The sequence below is a fragment of the Phyllobates terribilis genome, unplaced genomic scaffold (genome assembly GCF_046119375.1).
Source record: "Phyllobates terribilis strain yellow unplaced genomic scaffold, ASM4611937v1 Scaffold_13__5_contigs__length_258822181, whole genome shotgun sequence".
Lineage (NCBI taxonomy): Eukaryota > Metazoa > Chordata > Amphibia > Anura > Dendrobatidae > Phyllobates > Phyllobates terribilis.
This window is the reverse complement of record NW_027362773.1, coordinates 194,174,870-194,192,874: the sequence shown is the minus strand read 5'-3', so window position 1 is coordinate 194,192,874 and position 18,005 is coordinate 194,174,870.

The following is an 18,005-nucleotide window of genomic DNA, read 5'->3' as shown; positions in this document are numbered from 1 at the left end:
GCAACGTTTTTAGAAGATCCATTACCACCTGGTTCATTTTTTCACAAAGTCCATTAGTCTGCGGATGGTAGGGTGTCGTCCTTATCTTCCGGCAGCCATACAGATTGCAGAATTCCTGAAAGACCTCCGCTTCAAAGGCAGGTCCCTGGTCCGTCAGCACTTGGTCCGGGTACCCGTGTGGACGGCAGAAGTGCTGCTGGAAGGCTCTAGCTGCTGTTTGAGCCGTTAAGTCCTTGACGGGGACGACAACCAAGAACCGGGAGTAATGATCCACGATGGTTAACGCGTAGACGTAGCCACTTCTGCTTGGGGTCAGTTTTACATGATCCAAGGCTACCAGTTCCAACGGTTGCCGGGTGACGATGGACTGCAGGGGAGTCTTCTGGCTGGCTCGGTCCTTCCTTCTCAGGTTGCACGGGCCACAATCTCTGCACCACTTCTCGATGGTTCCCCTCATGCCTACCCAGTGGAACCGCTCGCGCAGCAGGAACTCCAGCTTTTTCCACCCAAAGTGTCCAGCTCCGTCGTGGTATGCCTCCATCACCATGGCTGCGTCTCTTCGTGGCACCACTACTTGTCAGAGTAATTCATGCGTCCGGGAGTTAACCATTCTGCGGCACAACTTCCCTTTGTAAAGGAACAGTCGACTCTTCTCTGCCCATAGTTGTTTGGCTTCCTCCGGAGCGTCTGGTTCAAGGCGAGCCTCCGGCCGAGTCAGCATCTCCTTCACCAGTCGGACGGCAGGGTCGCTGTCTTGCGTTTCCGCCCAGTTGTAGTGGGGTAAGGGGTTCAACGTAGCAGCCTGCTTACTCCTTACCCGGTGGGAATACTGAATAGTCCCATGACGGTGGAACGCAGGGAGTTCAACTTCTTCCAGTCCCTCCGGATCTTCTCCTCCGTCCGGCAGGTTGGGCATCCTGGACAGGGCGTCCGCGTTGGTATTGGAGCGTCCTGCCCGGTATTTAATTGTGAACTCGTAGTTGGACAGACGGGCCATCCACCTCTGCTCCAGGGCACCGAGTCTTGCCGTGTCCAGGTGTGTCAGCGGGTTGTTATCCGTGTACACGGTGAACCGGGAAGAAGCGAGGTAATGCTTAAAGCGCTCAGTGATTGCCCATACTACGGCCAGGAACTCTAACTTAAATGAGCTGTAATTCTCGGGGTTCCTTTCGGTGGGTCGCAGTTTTCGGCTGGCGTAGGCGATTACTCGTTCCTTCCCCTGCTGGATCTGGGACAGTACGGCTCCTAGCCCGATGTTACTGGCGTCGGTGTAGAGGATAAAGGGCTGGCTATAATCCGGGTACGCCAGGATTTCGTCCCCCGTGAGGGCCATCTTCAGCTGGCGGAAGGACTCTTCTTCCAGCTCTTCCCATTTGAAGGGCGGCTTCTGGTTCTTGGCCTTCCGGGACTGGCCTATCAGGAGGTCCTGCATAGGTGCTGCCTTTTTGGTGAAACCGGGAATAAACCTTCGGTAGTAGCCTACCAACCCGAGGAACTGCCGCACTTCTTTTACGCTGGAGGGGCTTGGCCATCCCTTAATTGCGGTGATCTTATCGGGGTCGGGAGCCACTCCGTCAGCGCTCACCACGTGTCCCAGGTACTGCACCTTTGGTTTCAGGAGGTGACACTTGGAGGGTTTCACCTTTAGGCCGTAACTCGCCAGAGCCTCGAACACTTCCGCCAGGTGTTTCAGGTGGTCCTCATACGTCTTGGAATATACGATGACATCGTCCAGGTACAACAGGACCGTCTCGAAGTTTCTGTGGCCCAGACAACACTCCATTAGGCGTTGGAAGGTTCCTGGTGCGTTGCAGAGTCCGAACGGCATGCAGGTGAACTCGCTAAGTCCCATCGGGGTGGTGAATGCGGTCTTCTCCCGGTCCGCCTCTGCTACAGGAACCTGCCAGTACCCGCTAGTGAGATCCAAGGTAGAGAAGAAGTTAGCAGATCTTAAAGCAGCCAATGACTCCTCTATCCTTGGTAAGGGGTACGCATCCTTGTGTGTGATACGGTTGATTTTCCGGTAATCTACACACATCCTCATGGTGTTGTCTTTCTTTTTGACTAAAACTAATGGGGCTGCCCAGGGGCTACAACTATCCCGGATTACCCCAGCCTCCTTCATATCTCTAAGCATCCCCTTGGCGTGTTGGTAATGTGCAGGGGGTACGGGTCGATACCTCTCTTTTATGGGAGGATGATCTCCCGTGGGGATGCGATGTTCTACCCCCTTGACTCGCCCGAAGTCTAACGGGTGTTTACTAAACACTCTCTCATACTCTTGAACCACCCGATAGACTCCTTGCTTCTGATGTGAGGGAGTGGAGTCAGTACCCAAATGTAGTTGCTGACACCAGTCCTCCATGTCTTTCATAGAGCCGTTACCTTCCTCCGGGTGAGATGGAGGCAAGGGTTCCACAGATTGTATAGAACTTTGATTAGTGGTATATAATTTGGCTAGCGTGGCATACCGGGGCAGGTACACTTCCCTCTCCCCGATATTTATTATGCGAATGGGCACCCTCCCATGGCGTACATTGACCACCCCCCGTGCTGTCAAAATGGTGGGCCTACTGTCTGAGTAAACTGGTTCTACCATTGCCTGGTAATCTCTACCTCTCAGACCAATAGCTGCCCGGCACCAAATCATCATTTCACTTTTTGGGGGCATGGCAATAGGAAAAGGGTCACACATTCTTACGCTACCAATCTCACCGCCGGAGAGTTCCACTTGTTGCCGTTGCATCAGTGCCCGGATCTCTTTCTGGAGCACCCGCTGCTCGCCGGAGCTGGCATTCTTGGCAACCTGCTGTAAAAGGAAAATCACCTCTGCAAGACAATTTTCAATTACATTAGTTCCTAGAGTTATTTTTGGGTGACTCTCATGTTTATCAATATCTACAATGATCAGTCCCTGTGCGGCCAGTTCGACTCTACCAATTTTGATGGTCACCTCTTTAAATCCGATCTGTGGCACGGGCTGACCATTGCTGGCGATGATACTCAAGTCGTCGTCGGGGTAGCGGGTAATATCCGAGTCATTCCAGTACTGCTTGAAGAGCACGTACGGGATGGTGGTGACCTGTGACCCGGTGTCCAGTAGGGCACTCATGGGAATGCCATCCAGTACCACAGGCAAGACTGGACGTCCTCCCACATATCTGTCGCGCCAGTTCGATGGGCCTGGTGATCTTTTTCCTGGGGGTTGGCCCTCTACCCCAGGTTGTGCCCGTTTAAAGAACAGTACCTTGCCATATGTCCGGGTTGATTGCAGCGGCGGCAGATGGGTCGTCCGTCCTCACTGTATCGGTCACTGGGTCTTCCTCTGGCCGGTGGGGTCCTCCTTGGTCGACGCCACGGGATGTCCTCCGGTCCGGATGCCAGCTGGATCTTCCCTGGGGTGGAAACCTGTAAAGACTGCACAGTTCGGGTTAGCGCAGCAACGCTCTTAGCTAGCTCTTGGACCTGATGGTGTAGGTCTGGAGCCGGGTCATTGTCCAAAGCCTGCGCATCAGCTCCCACAGGCCCTGCTGACAAGGGCGCCGCCTCCTGGTAGTAAGTGGTAGTGGGGCATCTGTGGGTCACAACGCCACCTGGTGCCGGTTCTCGGAGCACCCGGATGGCTCTGTCCTTGAACTGTGCAAAGTCCAGATGGGGATCCTGTAAGGCCATTGCCCGCAACTGGGTTCGGTGGGCATTGCAATATAAACCCTCTATAAATTGTTCAGTCAACAGCCTGTCCTCGTTTCCCACCCCATCAGGGTCGGTCTGCTTTATGGCCCTCAGGGCCTCTTGTAGGTTTAGTGCATAGTCCCTTATACTCTCATGCGCTCGCTGCTTGCACCCGTAGAATCTAAGCTTAATCTCGGCTGAGGTGCGGGTATCAAAGGTGTCCTTCAGCCGGGTTAGTATCCCTGCGACAGTCTTCCTCCCAGGTGGCCAGGATTTTACTTCCCTTTTGGCTGCCCCTGTTAGTTGGGCCACCAGGATGCTCACTTTTTGCTCTTCTGTGAGGGGGTACACCTGGAAGAGGCTATCCAGCTTTTCTCTAAAGTCATGCAGGGTATGTGACTCCCCTGAGTACTGGGGTAGCCAAGCTGCTCCCGGGATATAGGGCATGGTGAAGGGCATAACTGCAGCAGCGGTAGCGCTGGCGGGGGTTGAGGCAGTGAAGCTCTCCTCCGTACCCGACATCTTCCTCCCCCCTAGTGGACCGTGGCCTACCTTGCGATGATCCTCTTCCGTAGGCCGCGGCTCCGCAGTGGATCGTCAGGGTTGAGGACCTTCCGTCGCGCTCCTGTGACGTCGGCGTCTGCTGGGCTCCTTCCAGGACCTTACGCAACGTCCGGACGTGAGGCGGGGCTTCAGTTCTCGCGCGCTTTCGGAGTCCACGCCCCTCTTCTTCCCGCGCGGCGTCCTCAAGATGGCGTCCAATGGCGGGAAAACTCCATGGATGGCGGGAAGAAGGTCGAAGATGGCGCCGGATGGCGGGAAACTTCGCGGATGGCGGGAAGAAGGTAGAAGATGGCGCCGGATGGCGGGAAACCTCCACGGATAGCGGGAATCTTCACCAATGGTAAGTTTGAACAGTCTTTGCTTTTCAGGCACGCAGTACCCGGTGGTTGCGGGCACGAAATCCTGCCGACTACGCCAAAGTTGACGCGCCCCTGGGCCTGTGTCGCGCTGCGGTGCGCACGCGGGATCTTACCCGGAGCCGGATCCGTGGAGGGTTGTAATCTCGTGGCGGTGACCCGGTCCGTGCCCAGGGAGTCAAACTAGACGGCAGTCTATTAGTAGTAAATAGTTGATGACTACGCCACCCGTTGAGTGCAGCCAGGAAGCTGCTGCTGCAGGGCAGACCGCTGAGGCCGGTGGTAGGATTGTGCAGCGTGATAGTATAACCCCCAACGGGAGGGGTATGGCCTCAGGGCAGCCGACGTAGATGATGGGGGTAGCAGGAACCACTCAGAGACGGTACGGTGTAGTTCAGGGTCTTTACTGGTAACAACGACAGACCCTCCCGGAGTACTTGCTAGCAAATGGGGCCTGGTCAGTCTTTGAGCAGATGGGATCTCCCCTGGCCAGGCGGAGTTGTAGGCCTCCCAAACTGACTGTACTCTTCTGGCTACCTTGCTAGAAGCTGATGTAAGTAGCCCACGTCCCTGAGTGTACCGTGTGGTGCTCACCCGTATGGCCGGTGACTCGGGGCCTTCTAATGGCTTCCGCTCCACGATGGCGGTGCTGGTCCCACGCGTGTGACCGTGCCTTCGGGCTTCTGGGCCAGAGGACCTGAAATCCCCTGCCCGACGGATTCTGCTGCTGGGTAGGAGTTAGTCCCCACAGCCTCGGACTCCGGGTCCGGTAAAGAATCTTCTTAGTCAGGGCGAGCTCTGTAGCTGCCAGCCCCTGACTCCTTGTAACTCTGCTGTTTCCTATGCTGCTTCTCTTCTCCACTCTCCTTGTCTGACTCACCCTGCCTCAGCCCCGGGTTTATACAGGGGAAGTTCTTCCCCTCCCAAGACTGGGCAGGAGGTGTGGCATGCACAGGATCCCTGACCAAAGGACCTCCCACCTGCTCTCAGACATAATATCTCTATCACTGTGGCAACCAGACCCCTGGGGTGTCACATATGCATCACAGGAGACGCTGGGACTGGTGCATACACATTACAGGAGATGTTAGGGCTGCCAATCTCATTGGTGGTACTGAAGTGCAGAGCGCGCTTGCTTTTTGTTTTGTCTTTTTTTGTCCTGGTGCGTGAGAGTACCAAAAAATGGAATAGAAACCAATGTGCATGAGTTTTTTTAGGAGATGGTGTACTGCTTGGATTCAGAAGACTTGGCCTACCGTTCCTCATTGACCGAAATGCGTGTTCACCTTCAGTCTTTTTGTAGTTGTATTGAGTACACAGGTATAATGTCTGACAAATGAATGGCTAAGCAAAGAAAATTTGCAAAAAAAACTAAGTAGAAATTGCAGACATCTTATCCTTATTCAAATGGGAGACTTTAGGAGTGTACTAGCACCAATGCCACAAGATCAAGTGATATTCTCAATATCAGCAGTTACTTACGATCTTTTGCGGTGGTGCATAAGCTCTAGTTCAAACAAGACATTGATATGAAGAAATGTAGAAAGCAGCACTCCCCAGATCTTTCTTGGCATTAAAAGTCCTTTATTCGATCAGTCCTCTCAACCTCCCCTGCACCTACTCCCTTTTTTTACTTGCTTGCCGCATGTTTTCCTAGATTGTCCACATATGATGGAATAAGTCATGGAATGGTCAGCAGTTTTTTATCTCTGAAATCTGAGAGCAGTGACGCGCCCCCAGGATCGTCAGGTACTCGGCAGCCGGGCCTCTGGTTGCCAGGGGATATCATGGTGGCTGGCCCGGTCCGTGGCCCAGGGCGGTCACTCAAAAGGGGGGATATGTATATATGGGGAATTTGGGAAAGTTCGTGACGCTACCTGTGGTACCTGGTGTGGATCACCAGCGCTGCAACAGTCCTCTGAGGCAGATGTTAGGGCATCTTGTGATGGGACGTCTCCCCACAGGTGGAGCAGGCCTCTGGGCAGTGTAGTAGAAGGGAGTGGGTCGCGCTGGGCGTTGTAGCGCAGGGAGAACGATAGTGCCAATGAAGAATGGACAGAGGCAGTGCAGTCATCCAAGATTTTACTCACAGTTCTTTAGACACTTCACAGGTGCACTATACAGGTAAAGGCCTCCCGCGTCGCGCTGCGTTCACCGGACAGAGGTTCAATCCTTCCTCAGGCAACTTTGGAGTACCTGGCAGAACCCCACTTTCTAGTGTTCCTATTTTAACCGTCTTTACTCTGGTCCTTCTCCCTCCTGCTCTGCGCTGCCCACTCTCAATCCCGCTCGGGTGCTCTGAAGTCCTTCCTGTACGTCGGATACGGGACCTACTTGACTCTCCTGGGGATTAGAATGCCGCAGGATCCCTCTGTCTTCTGACAGATGCGGGGCATACGGGTGCCGTCCTGCACGCGCCATAGCCCCTGGGATCCTTTCTGTAGAACGGAGCCTACTCCCTGCTCCCCTCCAAGGCCTTCTGACCTGGCCCTAACTGTTGAGCAGATCTCCTAATGAGACTCTGCTCCCAGACTGTTCTTCTGAACTGTCCCGAGCTGTTCTTCTGAACTGCTCCCTGACTCTGAACCTGCCACCCTAAGATGGCTTCCCTATTTATACTCCTACTAAAGTGATCCCTCTAACTACTTCCTCCATCCACATCCACTACTGTTTCCCCTTACCTTTGGGTTCCCCCCACTCCAGCCAGGGTCAGGGCTCAGCAGAAACATACATTGCGTCTTGCCCCTCCAGCCGGCCTGGAGCAGTGTAGTGTTGGATGCAGGTGTTTGGGGTTCCGTGCGGCACTCCCTCCTTACCTGAGAGAAGGGAGACACCACACCTCTGGGTGAGGTGCAGTACCTCTGTGGTGACTGAACCCTCAGGGGCACCACAGCAGCATGATGTAGGGGCAGAGAGCCTGATTCCAATGATGTGTCACTTACTGGGCTGTATGTTATGGTTTCGGTAAATTAAGTTTATCAGCAAGAGATTATCACTACAGGACTAGTTCTCTCATGCCTCCTAGTCCAACCCCATCCCCACCACTGATTAGCAGCTTTCTATCAATGTACACTATGCTAAGAAACCAATTAATGATGTGGGCGGGGTTATACAGAGCTCAGCATTCTGAGCCCTGCTAGATCTGCAGCAGAGAAAACAGTAATTGTATCAAAATGATAACATGTAACCCAGCAAGTGACACGTTGCTGGCATTAGTTTCTCAGCCCCTATATCTTGCTGCTCTCAGATTACATAGCCAAAACCCGGTGGCAGATTTAGTCTAATTGAATGACCATCCATACTAATAAAAGGGGTGTTAATCAGAGACCCCCTCTGTGACATTTAAAGCCATAATGCACATAAGACACATCTTTGCTTTGTTGTCTTATGTCAGCTTCTAAAAAGGTTTCATCCAAAAATGTCTTAGATCTAGCTCCTTACCAGGGTGGTCAACCAGCATGGCCAACTCTCAAAGTAGACTCAGCTAATGGCCTCTGCTCTGTGTGCTGCCATGCTTACCGGCAGCTTCTGTACTTACCGGCTGTTGCCGCCTGCTGTTCTTGGTCAGACGTGCGCCAATTCTCAACCTTCTACAAAGGGGCAGAACATGTTCAATTGCATCTTCTTCGGGTAATCTTATATGGATAAAAGGTCCATTAGGATCACTTCCTTATTACTTCCTACCTAAGGAAAAGGTTTTATAGCCCTTGAAATTGGCAACGCATGCTTAAGAAATTTTGATTACCCGTTGGCAACCCTTCTTGTAGTGCGTAATGCTGACCCAGATTGTTGTCCACCGCCTACTCAGAACTAATCTCACATTATTCAACGGAAATTGCCTGTCCCGAAAAAAAAAACATTCCTCATAGTGCACATAATCCGCTGTTGCCAACAGGGAAAAAATTAAGGTAATGTCTTCCCAAATCTGGTTTGCCCATCGGTTGCAAACCAGGGGTCCACTTCTCAAACGTTGACCTTGTTACAATAGCAATAAATACTAGGAATTCTAGAATGAACCTCATAATCTGAGAGTGGTTTCTTTACAAGATTCCCTATCCTTAACTTCATATACTTTTCCATGACAGGTCAATAATCAGATCTATCTGATCATCTGGATCCATTGATACCGCCTACATTTAGTGTGAAGAACACAATCCAGGCTATATATCGACCACATCTGCATAGTCATCCTCATTGGAATAATAGACACAGCTTGTGTAGCTCAATACAACAGAGAAAAATCAGAGGTAAATTGATTTCAAAGGAAGGAAAAAGGGAGGCGAGAAACAAATTTCAACCCTACATGTAGACCAGATCTAAGGGTGGCACATGCAACACACATTTCTAGGTGCAACCGCAGATGCCAAGTGTCAAAGCCTTGGATGTTTATACTATGTTATAGAATTGGGACATATAGCCCACAATTTAGGTAAAAACTCCAATTTGAGCTATAAAACCCCCAATTTTGTAAAGCAGCAAATGTCAAACTTGAGTCAACATGCAAAACCCAGGTGAACAAAGAATAACTGAAGAATTAGGAACGGTCAATAACTAAAGAAGTCGGCAGAGTTGATAACTACTTTACGTTTTGATGGACGAAATGTAATTCTCAGGGTTTTACAGTGATACTTCTTATATCAATCACAAGATTTCCTTTTAAGCGTTCCCCTCCCTCTCAGTGCGAGGATTTCCTGGAAAGAATCTCACTAAATGGTGGTGCGAGCAGAGGTCACTCCATGTATGTGTACGTGAGACAGCACTAGAGGCCAATAAAATCAGACGGTCAGTCTGCAGCTTCAATCTATATTCCTCCAGATTATGGCATTTCAAAGCAGTTATTACTAAAGGATTTCCTACAAAAAAGCTAATTTTTCTTCTATGATGCACAAGTTGTGGACGTAAACGGTTTCAGATGGCTGTCCGCATTATAATCAGAGAGATATATATCACTTGCTTTTTTATCGAGATGTGAACTTTTGCAGTATTTTTCCCAATAACAGCTACTACTACCGATAAATGATGACTACTGACATTTTTAAGCATTTTCATGAAGTATTTCCATTTCAAGTTAGATCATCGACAAACCTCAAAACACATTATTGCATGGAGGTCCATGAGATAGGATCACAACTAGTTCCGTAAAGTCATTGACTTACGTAAAGAAGCATATTCGACACAATGACTAAGTTATGGATATCTCCAGCTAATGAAGTGGGTTGGACACATTACCGATCACTATAGCCCCTTCATGACATCAATATATGAACGTCCAACCTCAAGGAACCTGGCAGATATTATTCTAGCAAGTCTCATTGATAGGTCAGAAGATAAGATGGCCATACACTTTTGATGAAAGTTGGCCGAAAACATTGATTTCAAGCACTTCCAACATCTAATGTTTATTGAGGCTGTCCTGACTCTCCCTTGATGGTAGATATGAGGAGATAAAAGCAAGTTCATTAGGTTTTTTTTAATATTGAAGGTAGACTTAAGTCCATCGAATTCAATCTATAGCCTAACATGGGGACATGACTTAAAGCCAGTGGGAGAGGAGTCAAAGCCAGAGGAGATTGACAGTGGCTTTTACCACTCTTCCCATTGAAAACACATACCTGGCCGAGGCTGCCTTTATATCGGGATTCCGGGAAGTCAAGAGGAAAAGCCATCAAACTTCTGAAAAGAAAGAAGATGATCAACATGCCACCAATATACTTGAAGAATAGCTACTCAGTAGGGAAGAGACATTTTATTTATAGTATGTTAAAAGGAAATAAAATCTTTCCAAGTTCAGAAGCTGCCTTAGTACCATTGTATTACAGTATCATTAGTACTGCCTTCGTACCATTCACTGGAGAAGGGCATCATGGTCAGAAGAATAGAAGATACAAGGCGAAGAGGAAGACCAGCAACCTGATGGTGTGATACTATCAAGATAATGGTGGAGAAGACCCTGGTGGATCTATCTAGGCTTGCACAAGATCGATCTTCCTACAGAGTGTTCATCCATCATGTCGCCATGACTCGAGATTGAGCCAAAGGCTAACATAAATAAATACAATTGTGTCAGGTTTTCCACAGCGACAACACCGGGGAGATCGCGCAATATCTCACTGTGCCGTCACGGTGTCACGGATTTCGTCCGGAATCGTGAGCACACGATCCAGACTACTCACTCCTTAGGTATCGGCAAGCGACCAGTGAGCGTATGGCGTCACACCTCGGGAATATGTGTTTACGCCCTCCGTATGGTCACTGTCAGCTTCACGATAGCCCGATTATTATTATTATTCGCTGCCATCACCGTCCAGCTTTGAAATATAATACAGGCCTGGGCGGACGCCTGTGTTCTGGTAGCGTATGGCTTCAGGGGAGGGAAAAATTGCAGGATAAAAGAAACAGAACTATTAAACTTTATATTTAATCCAAAAGGGAGGCAGTGTTTAGCAAAAATATATACAAGGATTTTACAAAGAGACATTAAAATACATAAGCAGTTACACAAAATAATAAGGATTAAAGGAGGAAACTTACTATATGATCGCTGAGACGATTCAATATAGGTGGAGGAGGGGCACCCCGATTTGATTAGACTGTTATCGAACAGGATCCGTTGCTTATAGTCCTTATACCCCTCTGGCAATGAATAAATCTCCAACCTCAGCAAACTATTTTATGCTGAAGGGAGAGACTTGCTCACACCCTCCCTGTGCTGACATCATGTGGGCTCGGCTCCACCCTTCATGTTTGTATTAAAAATCTGGTTTGTGGGATAACTTATCGCTGGTTCATCCCAGAAGTCCAAAAGTGGTACCATATTTTCTATTATGGTTTTACCTTCATTTAGAGACCACACATCGCGCCATTGCGGTCTGCTACTCTGGTGCTTTTGCGCTATAGCTCCACTAAGGGGTTTTAGGCTACAACAAAAATTAGCATATCACTCCTTGGCTGACTCTGCCTCTAAAAATATAGGTCTCATTATTATCAGAATTATGGAACTTCAGTTATTCCATATTTTGTATTGATGCCGGCAAGACCATAGATTTCCCTTTGAAGCTCGGGAAGCAGCCTCAACAGCTACACGCAAACTACTGCAAGCCTGTGTCTAATCACACCCTGTGTCTGCCAGGGAGAAAGATGCTCGCATTTCAATTAGGTTGTAACACTTATCTTGCCAGCATTTGTGTACAAGGCCTTACTCATGAGTGTGCCAATTGGGGTTTTGTGCTGAGATCTACACGGAGATAGCTTTTGTACTGACAAGTGGTCAATTGCTAACTCTTGTCTTAGGATAAAGGGTGGAAGGGAGACCCAGGGTTGTCATGCCCACCCATCAGTGACAGCGGCATTTAACAGGTTAACAGCCGCGGGTGGATCGCGATTCCACCAGCGACTGTTGCAGGCACATGTCAGCTGTAATAATTAGCTGACATGTGCCCGGTTCAGCGCCGGAGCCCTCACTGAACCGGGGGTGATGGCCTGGGGCGTATTAATATGCCCCAGGCCAGTAAGGGGTTAAGCAACTAGTCAGACCCAATCTTCATATGAACCTGCTATGGGAAAACAAATTAAAGGGAATCTGTCACCAGGTTTTTCCTACCCCATCTGAGAAACAGAGACTCCAATTCCAGCGATGTGTCACTTACTGGTCTGCCTGTGGTAGTTTTGATAAAATCACAGTTTTCTCTGCTGCCGATCTAGCAGAGCTGTGAATGCTGAGCTCTTTATATCCCAGCCTACATCACTGATTGGCAGCTTTCTGTGTACACTGTGCATAGACAGAAAGTTGCCAATCAGTGGTGGGGGCGGATTATACACATCTCATGGAACATGGAGGACTACATGGCAGCAGGTTTACTAGTCCTCTATTGATAAAATTACTGTTTTATCAGCAGGAGATCAGAACCACAGCAAGCAGCCCAATAAGTGAAACATCACTGTTATCAGGGTCTCTGTTTCTACATTATGCTGCCCTCAGATTAGGTGCCAAATAATTGCTGACAAGTTCCCTTTAATGAGTTGCCATATTTTTGGTCAAATTCACACATTAAAAAAAATATCAAAATGTTATGTGATTGCTATTAAGTCTGATGGATAAGACAATATACAAGCGCATCTCACTAAATTAGAATATCATCAAAAAGGTAATTTATTTCAGTTCTTCAATACAAAAAGTGAAACTCATACAGTATATTATAGAGTCATTACAAACAGAGTGATCTATTTCAAGTGTTTATTTCTGTTAATGTTGATGATTATGGCTTACAGCCAATGAAAGCACAAAAGTCATTATCTCAGTAAATTAGAATACTTTATAACAGCTTGAAAAATGATTTTAAAATCTGAAATCTTGGCCTACTGAAATGTATGCTCAGTAAATGCCCTCAATACTTGGTCAGGGCTCCTTTTGCATCAATTACTGCATCAATGCGGCAATGTGGCATGGAGGCGATCAGCCTGTGGCACTGCTGAGGTGTTATGGAAGCCCAGGTTGCTTTGATAGCAGCCTTCAGCTCGTCTGCATTGTTGGGTCTGGTGTCTCTCATCTTCCTCTTGACAATACCCCATAGATTCTCTATAATAGATTCTCTATGGGGTTAAGGTCAGGCGAGTTTGCTGCCAATCAAGCACAGTGATACTGTTGTTTTTACACCAGGTATTGGTACTTTTCGCAGTGTGGACAGGGCCAAGTTCTGCTGGAGAATGAAATTTCCATCTCCAAAAAGCTTGTCAGCAGAAGGAAGCATGAAGTGCTCTAAAATGTCCTGGTAAACGGCTGCACTGACTTTGGTCTTGATAAAACACAGTGGACCTACACCAGCAGATGACATGGCTCCCCAAACCATCACTGATTGTGGAAACTTCACACTAGACCTCAAGCAGCTTGGATTGTGGCCTCTCCACTCTTCCTCCAGACTTGGGGACCTTGATTTACAAAAGAAAATTGGAACTCTGGGACCTTGTGGAGTATGTCAATGACTGCCTTCTGGACATCTGTCAAGTCAGCAGTCTTCCTCATGATTGTGGAGCCTACTGAAACAGACTAAGGGACCCTTTTAAATGCTTAGGAAGCCTTTGCAGGTGCTTTTTGTTAATTATTCTAATTTACTGAGATAATGACTTTTGTGCTTTCATTGGCTGTAAGCCATAATCATCAACATTAACAGAAATCAACACTACAAGTAGATCACTCTGTTTGTAATGACTCTATATAATATATGAGCTTCACTTTTTGTATTGAAGAACCGAAATAAATTAACTTTTTGCTGATATTCTAATTTAGTGAGATACACCTGTACGTTCTTCCAGAAATGACCCTAATAGAACAAAATGACTGATCTACATTAATATGATTGGAATATATGGAGAAAAGGAAGTTTTAAGCAAACAGTTTTACCATCCCCCAAGAGAGACCTCCACTCCGAACATGACAAAGCTCCCATCTGTCACCTAGTGCAAGTCATTCTGTTCTGCCATTCAGCTTCCTACGGGATATCCTGACCCGGGAACACACACTATTACGTCTTCCCTCCAGTTAGAGTTTTAAAAGCTGGAAATTCATGTTGGAAATATGCAAGACTGGATAACCATAAAAATTGAAGAAAGTTACACCTAGATTATATATATATATTTTTTTGGGTGGGGCACAATACACTGACCACAGGGCTGTAGATGTAATGTACAGTGTCGGACTGCGGTGACAAGGTCCCACCAGCAACCAACTCCAGGGTCTCACTTTTCATCTACATGCAAATGTGACATTATCATCAATCACAGATTTATATAACAATGAACAGATAAATTAATAAGATGCTACTTTTGTTTGTACATAGAGATTCAAGTATATTGTCTAAGAGGCGGCCCACCGGAGGATTCTCCTGTTCTCCTGTGGGCCAGTCCAAGTCTGTAGGATTTCTGAGGTTTTCAGATCAGATATTTATGCAAATTACCTCCCTTCCAGAAAGGAAAAAAAAAAAAAGCTAGTGCCACCTATTAGGGCTCTTTCCCACGCTCGTGCAATTCGGTCCAATGTCAGATTGCAATGCACAGACCGGTCGCTCATCTCCTGATCCAAGCGTGACAGTTTCATAGAAATACAGGAAGCTGTCCCGCTCGGGTAGGGAGAGCAGAGACCAGTACATGCATTGCAGTCTGACATCGGACAGAATTGCACACACGTGTGAAAAAGCCATTATGGTTAGGGATGAGCGGACCTGTGGAAGTTTGGGTCCGGGTACAAGAACTGGACCAGAACTTCAACCGGAACCCAAGCCCCATTGAAACCAATGGGGACCCAAACTTTGGAGCTGCAAAAAAAAAGAAATCTTTCTCTCCTCCCAGACTTCACCCGGAACTCCGAATATTAAAATGGACTTCCAGGAGAAGTCAATGTTCAGAGTTTAGCACCATACACTGTTCGGTACGAACCCAAGAACTTTTAAGTTTGCATTCGCTCATCTCTACTTAGGGTAACTATTTTTAAGTCAATGTTTAAAAGTAGCCGCCCACACAAAAAAACCTAAAAAATAAATCTGTGTAAATGTCTCACTCAGCCAGTCAAATCCTTTTTTAAAGAAATTTTAAAGGGATGTTTTAGAGGGAACCTGTCACTCCATTCATTCTTCTCAAACCATGGACAGCACGAATCAGAACCTGGTTGTGCAATTATAACCAGGATGTTATTCTATAATTTTTTAAAGAGCCAGCTAGTGACTAAGGGGAGAGATCTGACTAGATGGATGCCGGCTTCTCCCCGTCTAGCTTTAGTTGATTGCCAGGTCTCTCCCTAAGTACACACATGAAAGAGACCGGCCAAACAACTAGAGCGGTGCAGGGAGAAGCCAGGGAACGGTATCAATCTAGACAGGTCTCTACCTATAGCCTTGGTCGGCTCATCAAAAACATCAAAAAACATATTTCACACTGGAATACAAAAAAAAAAAAAATTGGTCAAATTTTGACATGTCTTCTTGCCAAAATTTTCAATGTTTAAAAAACAAAACAAAAAAAACAAGAGCTTAATAAAAGGAGATATGACCTCAAATGGCCCAATAATTTTAGTATCACGTCCCCCAGAAATTTACAAAAATTATAGAGCACATTTACTACAGCCCGTAACTTGCACAGAGTTTTTTTCTTGCGCAAGAAGCAAAATATATCTTGTAACAAATAATTTTCAGTTTACTCCACTATTTGATTAGGAATTCGCTGAAACCAGAGAATTTGAAATCATTGTGATTTTACTTTGCACGAATCGCCCAAGAATGTCAAAATTTTACACATTACATTACATGACCTTGGAGGGTAGCCAGGCTTTCCCATAATGTCTTGTAGCTATCACATCACATGGTATAGCACATCCAATCAGAAGGGACTATCATAGCCTGTATAAAAGCAAAGGCAGAGAAGGCAGCAGCCATTTTTTGGTCAATCTGTATAGTGATAGGACATCACAGATTACAGCTTAGCCATAGAGCTAGTAAGGGAAATCCATAAGAAAACTGGCCAAACTAGTGTGTTACAGCAGAGCAGCGAAGATGATTAGTGTGTCAGAAACAGGCATTCATTTAGCCCAAGCCACATATGTTGGCTATTATGTCTTTATTTGCATTAAAGAGATTGAAAGGGTTTGGATACAGACATACGGGTCAAGACGAAGAGCCTGTAAGGATCGAAACGCTTAGACCTAGTGTCCACCATGCCATTTTATATTTCTTAATTTTTTCTTTGTTTTTAGTCATATCCTAATAAATGTGATATGTATATTATATACATTTGTGCTCAAAAGTTTACATACCCCGGCAGATTTTTGAGCCACTCTGGGGAGATCTCAAGCGTACAGTTCATGCTAGACAGCCCAGGAATTTACAGGAACTGGAGGCTTTTTGCCAAGAAGAATGGGCAGCTTTACCATCTGAGAAAACACAGAACCTCATCCACAACTACCACAAAAGACTTCAAGCTGTCATTGATGTTAGAGGGGGAATACACGGTATTAAGAACTGGGGTATGTGAACTTTTCATGAGGGTCATTTCGATGTTTTTGGTTGTAATTAAGATTTAAAAGAGAAAACACAGTAGTTTGACAATAAATGGCTTCACCCAACCAATAACCATGAGCGGAGAAAAAGTTTTTTTGTTATCATTCATATTCTCTGAAACAAGGCTAAGAAAGGAAAAATATTATATATATTTTATAAATATATTTATTACACACACATAGACATTTTTTTTTGCGGTTGCTGGATTTTTCTCCAATATCTTCCGCAGTCCTAGGGGACCTCAGAGTGTTACAAGTGTCTTTCAGGACAATTTGAGGCTTTGCAGTACTTTCCTGGAAAATTCAGCAAAGCTGGCAAATTCAAATTTGAGATTTGCTCATCTCTAAAATATATATATATATTTATTTATTATATTCTTTTTTTTTTGTGCTAGACTATCTATTTTTTTTATTAAAAAAACACTAACAAACAGTATAAACAGAATATAAAAATAACACAGCAAAAGTAATGGTTCCCAGTGTAATGCATTGCGTTTGTTAAATAGGCCTGTCACTTCTGCCTTTAAATGTCTTCTCCTGTCTACACAGCCGAGCACAGGGATCATTAGGGAAAATAAATTCCTGCCACTAAGAACTTGCAATCTAAATATTATCCAGTTGTGTAGTGTGTACAGCAGATGTGACACTTCATATGTTACCAGTCTCTCTGGAGGCGCTGCCAGTGCTGCTAATACGGAAAAAAACTGAAGACAAATTAGGGCAAGACAGTGTAATATTTAGACATTTCATGAACATATGTATTTCAACTCCTTATTAACACACTGAGTTATCACTTCATATCGCTCGCTGACAACACGCGGAGCCTGGCTGATTCAGAGTGTTACGGTCTCGAAGAGACACATTTTATAAATGACTCTTAAGTGACAGATCTTAGATCTCTGCAAGTCGGTGGCTGTCACTTTGTCTTCCTGTCTTAAGAGGTAATAAAAATTAGATTTCTTGATCATCCTTCCATTTCGAGTGGAGCGAGAAAAGAAAAAGTGAGAAAGGAACGCTAATTACAAGTTTCTAATATATTATAATATATCTCTCTATCTCTATCTATATTTTATATACACATACATATATATATGTGTGTATATATATATATATAATTTGTTTGTGTGCATATATATATATATATATATATATATATATATATATATATATATATATATATATATATATATATAGATAGATAGGATAGGCGGAGTAGGCAGCTGATCCTATGACGTCATCAAGAGCTCATACACTGAATGGGAAAAGGACAGCTTTCTTCAAACAGAGCCGCGAGGGGTCAGACAGGGATGCAGTCTGAGCCCAACCCTATTCAACATCTACATAAATGGACTGGCTGCAGCTCTGGAGTCCTC